The 16,488-nt window shown below is 38.4% G+C and overlaps 1 protein-coding gene across 1 annotated transcript in view; it reads left to right on the top strand.

The window, feature by feature from the left end:
• The window catches only part of LOC115245771, an 83,314-nt gene that overhangs the window by 38,608 nt on the left and 28,218 nt on the right, over positions 1–16,488 (top strand). The window contains exon 4 of the mRNA XM_029824243.1: positions 9,886–9,991. The gene's annotated coding sequence lies outside the window, so the exon portion shown is untranslated. The remainder of the gene's footprint in view (positions 1–9,885; positions 9,992–16,488) is intronic.

Raw genomic sequence — 16,488 nt, 5'->3', positions numbered from 1 at the left:
AGAGCGTGGTCTAGAATGTAATATTGTGTCGTCCACAATATATATGATTGTACATTGGCTCCTTCGATAATATTATGGCATGGACGGTCGCGGGGTTAACGGGCCGCATTGCCGTCTCGTCGAAAAGAAATCGAGGACAAAACGAACTGTGGGTAAATACGTCGCAAGCCGCCTCGGCGAGAGCAATTAGAGGCGCGCGATATACACGGTGTCCCAGGCTGATAGTCGATCAATATACGCATGTCGATATCGGGAAAAGTGTCTCTTCTCAACCACGTGTACATAATTAAAAACCATATCCATTAATCAATTAATAATAAATAACGGAAATTTCGCTAACACAACATATATATATATATATCAACTTGACGTATAAACGTCACACTTTATGTACAAAAAAAACATTATGTGAATTTCGCCTATAACTCGAAAGCCAGTGTAAAAGCGGGCGAAAAATTGTTCATAAAAACGACATCGGCTCCGAGTCGTCGGTTGGAGAATCCGACGCGAGGCCGAGACATTACGGGACATCCTGTATAGAGAGCGAACCCGGCTCTCAACACACACGGCGGGATCGCTCTCGCATCGAGCATCGGTGTAATGTACTTTGGTTAAGCGCATCGGAGCATGCTCGTCGCCGAGTTAACGCATTTAATGGAGGTTAACTTTGCATATGGTATTGCTCCCCCGTGCCGTAACCCCTTTACTGGCGCGGCGCGCTCGACAGTATCGAACGCGCGCGACGCCGGCGTCCAAACTAACCAGGAATTATGATGCGATACAAAGCGGATAATTACGAGGCGGCTTGATCGATCTTACATCTGCCCCTTTCCTCCCCTCCCCTTCCCACCCCGCCGCAGTCTCCTCGCTCCCACGCACGTAATAATGTAAAACTATTTGCGCCACTGTACGTAAACTTTACGTAAGTGCGCTCTGAGCTTGCTCCACCTCTTCCTCTCCTTCTCTTCCTCCGCAAAGATAGAGCTCCTTCGGTATATCATTTTGCAAATATCGAGGCAGACATGCTCCTCCTCGCGAAGAAACGTGCACATGCTTAACGTCGAAAAACATTGCGCACAACACGATGCTTTTCGAAACGTTTCGTGTTCTACGAGTACAAAGAATCTAATACAATAAAATTTATTATCGCCGCTATCTCTTCCTTGGGTGTGTTGAAAATTTAAATAATTGTATTCTTCTTTACGAGAGATCAATCGGGCACCATACTTTTCTGAAGCTTTAAAAATTATAATCATTGAAGCAAATTGAAAGAAAATGTTTGCGACTGCTTTCAAATTAAACGGATCTGCGCTTGCATAAGATATAGTGTATGTGATTACAATTGAAATCGCTGGGCCGGGAAGGGTTAAGCGGATTATCAAGCGACGTGATATTATTGTACTATCAAATTGTGCGCCTTGATTTAATCCGTTCAAATAATACTGGCAATATAATACTGAGAGTCACGTTGATAAAATTATTGCTTCATCATTTATCTATCTATAAAAAGATGAAGTTTTTAAATGATTGAGATGAGAGTTTGTTACGTAACTTTAAAACAAAGTTGAAAGTAACTGGACTGGAGTAAAAGAAGAGATGAGAAGTACAGAGGGGCTAGTTCTTAATAAATTTTGTATTTAAATTATATATGCGATAAAATTACGCTACGCGCACATATCGGCGATGTAAAATCGTTTTCGGCAAGGCTGAAGCGTGAAAGCCGCAAATATAGAATCCGGGTATCGTTATAACCCCTGTATTAAATGCATATATAAATTAATTCGACCGAATTGAATAACTAATTATAAATTAATAGCATGTAACGAGCGAACCGTATATGACGCGGGTCCCTATGCCATTTGAAACTGCAAGCGGTTATGTGAAATCAACAACAACAACAGCATTAAATAATAAATACGGCCGTTAAACAGCAATCATTATATCGTACATTACGCAGAGGTCCGGAAAAAACACTCTTATAAAAAAATGGTTATTATAATCTCTGTAGATATCCTGTGAAAGCAAGAAAGTTAAATATATCACAAATATATCTTGTTGTAAAGAATGAAATTAAAATTACATATATCATTTACATAATATTGCAATATTAATTAATAAAATATTGTACGTTTTATAATACACAAATTAAAATATTTCTGAAATATTTCTCTTTTACTGAATTTTCAAAATCTTATTATTTAATAAAAAATGACGATAGAAGTAAAATATATAAGCCAGATAATAACGACCAGTTTAAGTATAGAAATACAAAATTAAGAGCGAAAAAGTTTGCGAACTGATCCATTTCTAAATTACAACAACGAAGTACGACGACTTCATTATATGATGTAAGCATAAAGTCAAGAAGAGATTCTCGTTATCGAGTAAGAAAATGGAACTTGCCGCGATTGAATTTGAACTGATTATTGATTTATATCGGCTCTGCTTTATACCGCCTCCCTTTCTCTCCGAGCGCTGTCTAAAGACAAGTTTTAATTGAAAGTTGATTAAGACTCCGCTGTACTATAAGTTACAGTCTTAACTTAGCCTGTGGTCTCAAGATCGCGTAACCGAATCTCTTTATTTAGGGCAATTGCCGATTTTCTAAGTTTAATCTTTTTCAGAAATATATAGTAGTATACTTTTATAAATCTCATAAAAATAAAAAAGACAAATTAATTCTAATTTATTTCTGGCATTTATAAGAAATAGAAAACATTTCAGAAAATATTTTTCTAAAAAAATTTCAGTTTTAATATGAAAAATGTAAAAATTTATTTAAAAAAAAAATAAATACACATATAACTATATGTTATTGAAGGAAGGGAGAGAGGAACACTTCACAATATTAATGCTACTGTATTTTTATATGATATCAATCGATAGCAATCAATCTCGAAGATAAGGTCTTTGTGTAGGGGTTTCTATAGTGACATTTAAGGATCATAAACGTATTCCGGAAGCGGAACCTTTTCAAGTACAAAATCACATTCGGACATCCTTTCCCCGTACAAAAAGAATGTACAGATTACTCATCGCGTGAAGTCAGGATATAATATTTCATAAGCATCAATTAAAAATTATTTTATTCGTAATTATCCCTTATAAATATTTACAATTATAATTACATTATCATGAAAAGGAGAGAGAGAGAGAGAGAGAGAAAAAGATATGCTTATATTTTTTATAATTATTATTTCAAAGAATGACGCGTAAGAATTCCTTTTGTTTCCTTTGATTTTGTCGCAAAATAATGACATATCCCGATGTGAGAAACAATCGCCGAGGATGCAAGCAGCGGGAGAGAGAGAGAGATGTTGAAAAGGGTAGCTAATTCAAAATATCGCACAGAGAACCACTTGATCCGATAGCACTTTTCTTCACGCACTCACTCTCGTATCTTTCGACACACACTCATACACACATACACATACAACGCGACGCAGGTCGACTCCATTTGACTTTTCGCTCCACTCGATTCCACCGCATTGCACACGCCCTTTCCGACGTGTACACTCGAGAGAACATTCTCTCCTCTCCCTTTCCCTCATCCTTTCATCTCTCTTTCTGTCGCCCTTTTTGTAAAAAAAAAGGGAGAGAAGCGACCCGGGCACGCTTGTTTATATCCTTTGCTCGCGCATTCTCGTTACCTCTGTCTCGCTTATTCTCGATTTACAGAGCGACCAGCGCGGTTTTCGGTTTATTTCCCGCTTATCCATTCGACATTTGATTTATTCCGTCTACCGCGCACCGCGCTCTGCGGGTGGTACACCTCGATTATCACACTATGGACTGTCGCCCGATTGTGGAAAGAAACGCGCTGGCAGTGAAACGTGATTAGATTACGTTTGGATAAATAGACAAAATAAAATAATAGAATGATGGTTCTAATAATTTCCTCGATATACTATGTTAGACTCATGTAATTTGTTCTGTTATGAAAATTGCGCTCTAAATTCATAGACAAAGTGTATTATGATAAAATACAGATATAAACAACTAATATTATCTATCTTGTTGAGTCAAAACTTTGCATCTCAATTTTCTCACGTTTTATTAGTTCTACAGGATTTCGGTAGATTTGATTTATACAGGAATTGAGCTCTTTTCATTTTAAATAGACAATAAACGAACAATTTTCCATTTAGAGGTTTAAAAGAGAAGTTCTGGACAAAACTGTAAATTAAATAATTTTAAAAGAGAGTAATTCGACTGCTTAAAATATCGAAATAGATTGAAAATTTTGTAATCAAATGTAGGAGAAAAATTTTGATTTGGGAAGAACAAAGATGTTATCATGCCGTGCGTTATATAAAAAGAAAACATAATTGATAATCTGGCAAAAATATAATGCCCGACTCTGTACTCGGGCAGAAATCAAGGCCGTCTCCTCGTCGGCGGAATACATTAACGTGAACGAGAGAAAAAGAAAGAGAGAGAGAGAGAGAGAGAGAGAGAGAGAAGGGAACCGACGAAGAAGAAGCATCGACGGTGTGATTGAATTAATCTGTCAATTTGCCAATTACACGGATGAGTTTGTTTGGTGGCCGCGTGTCTCTCTCCGTTCATCGATCGCAACCGGATCGGCGGTCGCGGTTGCCTCTCATGCACGATGTTCTCCACGCGTGTGCGTGAAATCGGGACGTGCGACGTGCAACGCACGTGCGTGCATCGCGTCTCTACGTGCGCATGTGCACGCCCGCGCGTACACTCGCGCGCTACAACCGCGTGCACAGGCTCGGTGCACAGATTCAACGAGCTGAATTGGTGCACCGTACCGTAGAGGAGGCGGAAGATCGTATTGATTCTCCGGTTACAGAGACCCGCCACGCACAGAGAGAGGTATGTACGACGAGCTTGACTTCTTGCTGAGATGCGTTGTGCGAAAAATAAAGCTTTCATAACCGTCTCGATTATGTGTCGAAGATGCGTATGTGTGCGAAAATAAAATTTATATTCTTTAATTTTTCTTAATCTTTGATTAAGATTGCAGTATGATTCCTGTATCTTATACATTATGTCTGCTGGATAGAAATTTGTACATATACAGATAGTATATAACATATAATTATATAACTTATATAATTTGTCATCAAAATTTTGATATATTTATATTACAAAAATTGATATAAAAGGAAAAAGTTATAAAGCACACTTTTATATATTATATTTTTAAAAACCCGGCATTTTTTCAATTTTTCAATTTTAACCCTAAAGTAATAATGAGCTGTATCAATAACATATATTATCGATTTTCCAAGAAACATTAAAAAATTAAAATCTATCAAATTGCATATTCGCCGTCTTGAATTTCACAAATTTGAAAACAATTTCGCAATCAATAACTCTAAAAATCCCCGGTTATCAAATTTCATAAAAGTATATACGTTTAATAAAATAGAATACTTTCAGAATAAACTGACAAATTCAAAGAAAATTCAAAACTTTAAGGCACTTATCAGAACAGAAGATATTATCGGATTGAAGATTGGTCCAGTTATTTGTTATAGTATAGTACAACAAAATTTATATATTAGAATATACAATATACAAACTTTAACATTTTTCTCTCGATCTCCCTCTAATATACATATCACAAATATCAAGATGCCGCGAATTCTATTGTAGGTCGTTGCACGCGAGCACACAACATTATTGTATTCGCCGTGGTGAAGTTATATATCAAGCCAAAGTTAGGTTTGTTCCCCGAGATGCACGAGAGAGTACTGTCGGACTCGCGCGTGTCTGAGAAAGGAAGAAAAAGAGAGAGAGAGAGAGACGAGCGGGTAGACTCCTAGGCGGTGTAATATCACTCGTTGATGTGAGTGCGGAGAGAAGAGGAGGGAGGAGGAGAGGCTGAGGCCGCGGGCTGCGAGAGGGAATAAGGGGATGCGCAGTCGAGGGTTTCGTTCCCGTGCTCGGCTCCGAGCCCCGAGGGCACCATTTCCAACGGAACCGAGAGCGCGCGCGAACCGGGATGCGGGGATCCCCGGATCCCGCCGCTATTCCAATTGCTTCCCTGTTTGATATGCGCCAATTTCGTCCAATATGTCGCGCCCCTTAGACGACACGATTCACCCAGCGAGAGAACTTGCGGCCTCCCTCTTTCTCCTCCGCCAGTGCAAGTAATCCTAGAGTAAAAAAAAATGAGAATATCCACGAGATCTATCTCCCATTACGCTTTTGTGGATCTGTCGATCTAAATGCAATCGACAAAATTAAACGTGTAAGAAATTCTAAATACGTTTCCCTTGTTCTTTCATCGGTAAATTCATTTATAAAAATCTCATCAAATATTTAAAATCTTTGTTTTATAAATTTTTAATTATTCTTTCCAACTTTTTTATCTCCTTATTTATCATTACACACAGATTGAAAATTTATATATGTATACATATATAATTTTTTTATAAAATATCTAATTTACTCCTTTTTTCTCTACTCCCATTTCGTTCCGGTGTGATCGCACCCTCACTTATGGGTGGTATTTCCGGCCGGCTGTACGCGAGGGAATCCCCGGCGTGCGGGATGATCGCGGGTGGTCACGTGTCGCCGAGTGACTACTCGCTCTCTTCCTCAATGATACTCGACGCGTTGTCACGTTTGAAAGGTCCATTTATATTATTTATCACCCGGCTTTTCCGCGCGGGAAAGATCCGGAGAAAGGCATTTGGCGAGATGTCCGGCGCGTGTTTACTTACGTGCTCGCTAACGTAAACGGATGATTGCGGAGTGACCGTTGATCTGATTGCGTATATATATGGGAGGGAGGAGGTTTGAGATAAATTATTAATCCCACACTCTTGCATCTTATAAGACACATCTCTTCACATTATTTAAATCGTGCAATTTTTTTAATTATTGCAAATATATTTATAAATTTTTCAGGACTTGTTCTTACGATTATTTTCTGCTTTCTTTTTTTCTCCCTCTTCATAAAGAAACTATATTTAAAAAAAAATTAAATTTAAAAATTTTTATTATGTATTTATTTTGTTACGTATTTTCGTAAAAGAGAGACTATGTCTTTTTGTCTTTTAGTATTGATCAAATTTGAAGCGTACTTTTCAATACAGTTTCGCCATGAGATTGTCGAAAAGAAAGAACCCGAGTAACTGTAAACAAGTAAATATATTTGCCGATACATATTCGCTAATAGCTTTCGTGAATCATATATTAGATATACCATTGTCGTGCATACATTATTCAACAGGATCGAACCTCGCCATTTCCACGAGTTCCATTTTTACGAATCCGCGGCAGAAGAGCAGGGAGAAGCATATGGAATTATATACTTGTTCGCTCAACTGTGCGGAATAACGCGCCATCATCCACTTGTTTCTCGCGTACACTCGCATCTTATTACAGACCACTACGGATCCGGCGTCTGTCCCGGACACGTTATCGGACGTTATCAATCCCACGAACGGATAAATAATGAAGTTACACGGCGGCGGGAAACTAATACAATACGCTGCACCATAACAATGTCACGCTATGCAACGCGGTCGAGTTGCCAAATCCGCGATGCGCTTTACAACTTTATCATATAGCGCGTAAACCTCGTTTCGGGTAATCTCATTTTCCGCGAACTTCCTCAAACTCGCGAGAGTTCGCTTGGAAGAGATGATTGTTACATGATATAAATATTTGCATTTTTCCTGCATTCTTCCAAAAGTGCAAAATTCATATCGTTATTCTTTTACCTTCCTTGATATCTCTATAGATCATTGTCAGATGTGTATTTTCATGATACATTGGTGCTATCGCACACAATTATATTATATCAAATATTACAAGTGTAAATATCAAATACGATGTATCTGATAAGAGCGTCTGTAATAAAAGTTCCGTTTAAATTTTATAAAGATATCACGCAGCATGTGAAATTTTACCGACACTCGACACTTTCGAGTAGATTAATGATTAATATTATTTTGTGTGACACACAAATGCTGTATGTTAAATCTTTTACAAAATCTCGGAGATTGCTGCGACGATACACGGAGCGATCATAGCCACCCCCAGGGGGCGCAGAATGGATCCGGTCGAGGAGCGAATGGTACGCGTGTAAGGGGATAGATAGGTAAAGAGGAAGCTCGTAAAGAAAATGCGCGCGCGAGGCAACCAAAGAGGGGTGGAAGCAGTCAGTCAGGTAGAGAAGAAGCCGAGAACGTGCTGGGAATGTATGTAGGCTCCCCCGTTACTCGGCTGGACGGCCGTATAGAGAACCCGGGCTCTTCGCTCTTTCCTGCCGACGTCTTCCTCCTTCTCCTCCTCAGCCCTTATACCGCCACACGGACTGTGCGCGTGTGTGTGTGTGTGTACAACTCGCCCGGGCTCGCTCCTCCTGTATTATTGCCCAACCGTAAATTTCGCCCGGAAAGCGATTTAGCGAGGAAACGGTAAAGATAAATCTTGAAAAAGTCGAAAAGCGTAAAACAGGAGCACCACAGCCGGGAGCTGCATCAGCGGGCAGGGGGCAAGGAAGTGCATGGAACGGCAGAAGAGCAAGGGGGTATGAAGAGAGGAGCCTTCTTACTTCGATATATATATATATATATATATATATATATATATTTATACCGTGTAACCCCCCCTCCCCGTGATCTTTTTGCTCTCTTCTCACCTCGCTACTGCAGCGGCTCCCCTGCACGTTCACCCCTTACAGTTTCCTTTTCCCTCCCGTCCTCCTTTTCTCTTATCCCTCCGTTCGTTCCGCGCCACCGTGTGTTCCGCTTCTCCTTTCTCTCAGTCGTTTTCTGCCCCCGTGCACCTCAGGAAAGGAGGAAAAGGGGGCGTGTCCGCGCGCGCGAAAAGCGGCGTGTGTGCATTTCTCCGTGTAAACGCTCCTCCGAAACGGTGCTTACGCTCATTCCTTCTCTTTCTACTCTTCCACGTTCTCTCCCCCCCCTTTCTCCCCGCAGAAAATTCGCTTTCATCATGAGAGTTATCCACGGTATTCGTTTACATACGTTTATCCATGGCGACGTTATCAGGCTTATTGGCGCGTGAATTTCCAAGGACGGTCCGGATTTCTTTGCGATCTTATTTCCTTGCTAGTTCTCGTATATCGTATTCGTGATTAAATCAAATTGATACATCTCTATCAGACCACTTTTATTTACGGATTCTACAATCAATCGCGAAGAGTTTATTTAAAAAAAAACATTCTTTTTTTTTCATATTTCTTAAATCCATTTATATTATTTACACATTATCTGTATATAATTATCAGAAACTTATGAAATATATCTATGAATATGTACAGGGTAAATCGTAAATATGTTTTAAAACTTCGTGAGCGTGTTCTTGGATAAAAAGTATGAATAAATAGATTTCATAATGAATTTCAGGCCAGATTCTTTCTTTCCACGATGTTGTGTCTCTAGTGTTTTGATTCTGAGATAGTGTTTGTTTACCAGCACACGACCCACTTGAAAGAAAAAAGAAGGGAGTTTTAATGCATAATTAGGCCTCTGTACTTGAGAGAGAGAGAGAGAGAGTACAGTAAGAGATAATGTACCTACAATCAAGTCAGTACGCTTGAGACAGTTCAACCGAACAGTATTAATATTGATTCATTTATTTACTGTAACAGTGTAGAGAATGTTTTCATTTGAATAAATGAATGATATTCATCTCACGTATGATGAAATGCAATACCCATTTGTGTCAATTATTTCGACAACGAAGCATTTTCAACCTAATGTTCATAGGAACATTTGTCCGTACTTCTTATCCAGAAACACGCTCACAAAATTTTAAACATACTTATGACTCACCCTGTGTATTCTTATTGTTAGTAAATATGTATATTCTTACAAAATATATCTATAGTCACGTATATACTAATCTATTGTCATTTTTTCATGTGATTTTCAGACACATGGAAAACACCGGGTCGAAAAATGGCGGATTTAAGCAGCACGGATTCAGCACGGGTCAGCGGCGACGGCGTCGGTGGCGGCGGCGGAATGCCGGATTGGCGGTAAGTGAAAATTGCGGCCACTTTGATCCTCGCGAACGAGTCCTCTCTTTGACGATTTTTTTCTGCCCCCCCCCCTTCTCCCCCCCGTTCCCGCGCGTGTGCGCACGGCTTAATACGATTTGCAAATTCGCGGCTCGGCCATCGCGGCGGGCCAGCCCGCCCGCTACCCGGCCGAATGAATAAATGATACGCGCCGATTCGGCCTATTGCGGCATTATCCGTCGTCGAATTCGCTCCTGACGCGGCCAATTATTCATGCTCGCGTGGCGCCACAGCGATTAAAGGTCAATTTCGATCCCGACGTTTGTGCGCGCGCGCGGAAGACTCTCCTCTCGCGCAAACATTCCTCCCATTAAATCGCCGGATTCGAAACAGCGACGGCGACGGGGCCGTCATGTTGCGATTCACGGCTGTAAATTAGATCTTTCTTCTCTCTCTCTCTCTCTCTCTCTCTCTCTCTCTCTCTTCCTTTCCGCTCGCGCTTTATTATATGTCACGTCGACAATCGGTTGATTCGCGCATGAGATTGCGATTAATCGCGATTCAATTGCGATCAAATATCTTGGGGAGAAACGTTCGCTATGAATTTAATTTGTGGCGTGCTTTATTCATTGCGTACATTAAATGCGCTGTACGTATAATTGTAACAAGAAAAATATCGTTCGTTATAAAGAGTCGAGAATAGAGAGGAGATCTTAACATGATAACAATATCGAGAGAGAAATAAGTGCCTTAAAATTTAGAAAGGATTGTCAGATAATGAAAAAAAGATTTATTTACCTATAGATATAAAAAATAATAATTGCTTTTTTAATTAACGATATTTAATAAGTTTATTAGATTATATTGTCATATATTTAAAAAAAAATATATGTTTATTCAAAAAATTACAAGAGGTAATGTGGATAGAAATGTGAATACGTAAAAATATTACATACTTAACAATTTAAAGATTTCATTTATTGACGACTTTCTTCGAATAATTGATTGACAAAGATATAATACGAAAAATAAAAAAAGCATCGAAAAACTATATGTATAATCAAATGAGGATCTTTATCGCGCGGTATATCTTCATATGAAAAAGAATTGATTTTAATGTATTAAGGAGAATTATATATATTCCTAAGAAAGATGACCGTTATTTTTTTGTCGCATCGTGGATAGATCGGCGACTCAAAATAAAGATGAACAATTAAGTTAGATTGACATTGATATCGAAAGGTGAATCACGCATACGGAGAATGCATGATCCGGCCGGCTGGCCTCGCGAGCGACCTCCTCATCCTCCGGTTATGGTAGGCATATATACGCGCGTCTAGAGGAAGTCACCGCACCGTGTACGGCGTAGAATAAACGGTCAGTGACGCGCGGTAATGGCCGACATCCTAATCCTGGCCCCCTACTGCTTAATGCCATACACTCCGCAATGATAATGCTGCGTGTGCTTTTTGTCATTACCAGTGCCAGAGCCATGGCTATCCCGTAATGAGCGCCGCGACTACATGGCTCCTTGGATAGCGCGCTGAAACCGCATGCAAGATTATGTTCCCGCGCCACGAGATCTTAAAGCTTTATATTTCATGCGATTGTTAGATAAAATATAATTCGCGATAAAATTCGGGATAAGATTTTATGTATATGATTCGACATGTCGTATATTTTTAGAAATTTTTAGAAATCATCTTTGCGAAATTAGATATTAGGAATATATGCTTAATTCCGAGAAACGCATATTATCCTTTATATCTTTTCAACTATCGCTCTTCTTCGATTAATTTTGAAGATAAACTTTCTTAGCGAAAATATCGTATTACTTATCGCATCTTTCCAATTATTACCATCATTGTAATATAAAGCGCTTCAAATATTGTAATTCGATTTTAAAATTAATATCTGAGAAAATTCGGAACTATTTGTCAGATTTATCGAAACCGAAGATAAAAATCTCTGTTTACGGAGCTTATTAAAGTCTATCAGAACCGGAGGAGAGTCACCACGACACACGATCATTGAATGGTCGCTTGAAAATTCCTAGTCGAAAAAAAAAATGTGCGGGTAGCAAGCGAGCGGCTATAACACATATTTTATCATCGTAAGAAGTGACGTCACTGGTGACCCTCTCACCATCTCTTCCCTGACGTATCCGAGAGTCTGCGGGTGTGAGAGCAAGATGATAAAGAAGGAAAGAAAGAAAGAGAGAAAGAGTGAGAGCGCGAAGAACAAGGAGAGCGTACCCGCAGCTGCCGCCCTGACTGCCAACACAATAATATCTAATTAATTTATTAATGAGGTTAAGTTGGCAGGATTGGACGGCAGACAGCGCGAGCCGACGCGCTCTTCGAGCAGTTTAGCGTGAACGTCTTCTGCTGCTTCTCGTCGGCGGAATGAATTAAGCTTAATCAGAGCAAAAGTGTCGGGCGCGTGTGCGAACGTCCTCGCAAGGGCCCCACGGCCCTTCTCCCTTCTTACGTTCCAGACTAACAATTCTATATCGAGCGTTAAGGCTGTGCGCATCTCAAGCCGATGTATCGCAGAAGCAGAGTAGCTAATCTTGCTAACGTAATACTCGGCAAGTTCATCATCTATAATAATAATAATCGTACCAGGTCCATTTCTAAATGCTATATACAACGAAACGTTTAACGATGAATATATAAGTCCACAACTTGTAAGATGTACTGTCATATACTTGCAAGTGGCTCTTCACGTTCAAAAGTTATGGACTTATATGTATATTATCTCCTCTTAACGTTGGATACCTTATTTGCGTCTTTTTTTTTTTATCAATTCTGAGAAACGATATTGTAAAATACGCCGGCAGCAATACGTGGAGCAAGAATCGTTTGACGTTAAGTTTCGACCGGAGCTTCTTCAACGAAAAGTCCGTAGACAGTTGGCTGCGCGCGCGGTCCCCGGAGGGATTCGCAGCTACGTCTGCGACGAAAACGAGCTCGGACAACCGCCCTTATACCCATCATCATCGTCGGCCTCTTTTTCTTCGTCCACCCTCACCGGCCGTCCCAGTCTCTCCATCCCCGGTCTCTCCCCTTTCCCTCCCTCACGGTTCGCAAAACCGGCGGAATGAATTAAGCTTAATCAGAGCAAAAGTGTCGGGCGCGTGTGCGAACGTCCTCGCAAGGGCCCCACGGCCCTTCTCCCTTCTTACGTTCCAGACTAACAATTCTATATCGAGCGTTAAGGCTGTGCGCATCTCAAGCCGATGTATCGCAGAAGCAGAGTAGCTAATCTTGCTAACGTAATACTCGGCAAGTTCATCATCTATAATAATAATAATCGTACCAGGTCCATTTCTAAATGCTATATACAACGAAACGTTTAACGATGAATATATAAGTCCACAACTTGTAAGATGTACTGTCATATACTTGCAAGTGGCTCTTCACGTTCAAAAGTTATGGACTTATATGTATATTATCTCCTCTTAACGTTGGATACCTTATTTGCGTCTTTTTTTTTTTATCAATTCTGAGAAACGATATTGTAAAATACGCCGGCAGCAATACGTGGAGCAAGAATCGTTTGACGTTAAGTTTCGACCGGAGCTTCTTCAACGGAAAGTCCGTAGACAGTTGGCTGCGCGCGCGGTCCCCGGAGGGATTCGCAGCTACGTCTGCGACGAAAACGAGCTCGGACAACCGCCCTTATACCCATCATCATCGTCGGCCTCTTTTTCTTCGTCCACCCTCACCGGCCGTCCCAGTCTCTCCATCCCCGGTCTCTCCCCTTTCCCTCCCTCACGGTTCGCAAAACCACCCCCCCCCCCCTCCGCCCACCCCTCTCCCGTCTCTCGTCATCTCCCCGCTCGGTGACAGACCCACGCAGTTATTACGTGACCATAAAGAGCAACCGCTTTCCCGAGGACGATATCGTATTGCGCTTGTCGCGTCAAATTCCGGGATCGCGCTTGATTCCGGAAGTAACGCGAAGAGGGAGAATCCGGGACACATGTCGGGTAACGGAGGAATGAAACTCGCCGATAAAACCAAGGAGAGGACCGGTATACCGTTCGGCTCGACGAAAGTTGATATTTCGTTTAGATGGATTTAAAGGGTTACAAAGGCTGTGAGCCCCAGTTTTTCTTTATATACTGAGACATTTATTATCGCACGCGTAAACACAATACAAATATATGAAACTTTAATTCATATGACTTATATCATTTTGCCGTCTAATCTTTCACTATAACATTGGTGAAAAACGATATAGTGATTGTAATCGATTAAATAAGAGATATCTTTAGATAATTAAATTCTTTCTTTTAGAAGTATTATTATTATTTTAAAGAAAAATTAATTTTAAATTGACCAAAGATTTCTTCATTAAAAGATAATATAAGTGACACATTGTGTACAGTAAAATTTACATGAAACTAAAATGATATACAATATTAAAATATAATGATATTTCGATTAGTAACTGGCATAGATTATTATTAATTTCCTATAATGATAATTGCATGTTATATTCATCATTTTCATATAACTGTCATATTAATTATCATACTAATTCGAGCAACTAATTTGATTAAATGTGATATCACTGTCGGTTCGCATGGTAGCTTGGATGGATAGCACACTTAGAATAGACGGTCACCCGAACGCGTCGCAAATTCTAATCCTATTATTGCAAAGTCAAGTTTGAACCTAAAACGGAATTATCGGTTACTCGGGTCTAATGCCATAATAGCCATGTATCGCTGGATTATATAACATGATCGCTGACAAGAGTTTCCGCCACGACAATACATTATTTAAATGTCTAACTTTCAACACAATTATTATGGGATTTTGTAAATAACATTATTGTCGTCGTCAAATAAATATAAAAATTATATCGCGGTAGATAATTATGACAATTGAAATCTTTCCAACAAAATGATGCTGCCAATATGTTTTAACCCAACCAAAAATGATGCATGATAATGTCGAACTTAAACAGTTATTCTATTTCTCTACAATTAGATTAACTTTGTTGCCAAATATCAAAATAATCTGTTTAACATCAATATGCATTTTATTTATATTTATATATTTATTAAATAATTTTCAACGTCTTTTAATAAACTAGAAAAAAAAATATTGCAATTAGAAATAATAGATATATCTTTTCCTTCATTTATAAAAATAAATCAATAAAATATTATTATTATTATTAACACTTTTATTTTATTTTTAATATATACATACAATACTTTTTATTATATATTGACTACTGGTCCAGTGTATTGGCGCACAAGTTAATTGCGTTGCGAATTATTTATGGAAAATAGAACAGGGCCCAAATCGCTCCAATTTTCTACTCAAAGCTTTATTACTATACGTTATTATTACGTCATGTACTAGTTCGCATACGACAGTTAATAGTTAATTTTAAAATAATTTATGATGATAGTCAAAAGTTATTTTTAACATAATTTCCTCATCATGTAACAGTTGTCAAATGCAATGTGGATCCTTTAGATGTAGATTTGAGATCACATAATAATAACAAAATCTTTTATTGAAAAAAATTCTCATTATATAATTGAAAGTTTACAATAAAATATACAATGATTATGTAAACTGACAATGCGATGAAAAATATATCAAGAAAGGTAATTTTAAGTAAAACAGAAAGCGTAATAGAAATCTCTTTCGATATCATTCATTTCCATTATTTAACACGATGAGTGCATAAATGCATTTTATGGTACTCATTAAATTCATCCGCTCTACCCTAGTATACCACTTAAGTGTGACAGCATAATTCCGATCGAGTTTGAAATATAGTGATCAAATTTAAACTATGGGCGTACACCAAATTAATAATTTCTCAGCGCGATTATATCATAAGATATTAAAATATTATAAAATATAATAATGCGAGCACATACATGATGTGCTAAAATAATCAAGATGCGTGTTTAATATTGAAATATTTAATTTAACTGAATTAGTTATATATAAACATATATTTATATATATTATTTGAATATATATTTGTATTTTGTTTTCTTTCTAAATTAAAATTCTTTTTTAAAGTTTCAATAGGTTTTTCAATACGTCTTTCACATTGTTATATTGAATGACATTTATTAAAAACTTTGCCGATGTAATTCTGAACGAGAGTTGAATTATGTATATTGTTTCAAAAGCCGGATGTCCGAAATGTATTAGTTACAGATAAAATAGTGCTCTTGCTTGTAATCATACTATAATTATTCAATTGTTTCAATCTCTTCGTTATCTGTCACGCTGACAGCACGCAGATAGCACTCGCGTTTCCTTTATTTATTTGAAGTATATGTTATTTAGTTAGAGAGCTGAGAGATCAAATAATGTAATGATGCATGATAATGTCGAACTTAAACAGTTATTCTATTTCTCTACAATTAGATTAACTTTGTTGCCAAATATCAAAATAATCTGTTTAACATCAATATGCATTTTATTTATATTTATATATTTATTAAATAATTTTCAACGTCTTTTAAT

The sequence above is a fragment of the Formica exsecta genome, unplaced genomic scaffold, assembly GCF_003651465.1.
Source record: "Formica exsecta isolate Colony F162 unplaced genomic scaffold, ASM365146v1 scaffold13, whole genome shotgun sequence".
NCBI classification, from domain to species: Eukaryota; Metazoa; Arthropoda; class Insecta; order Hymenoptera; family Formicidae; genus Formica; species Formica exsecta.
The sequence above is the reverse complement of the archived record's forward strand: the minus strand, read 5'-3'. Positions and strand labels throughout refer to the sequence as shown.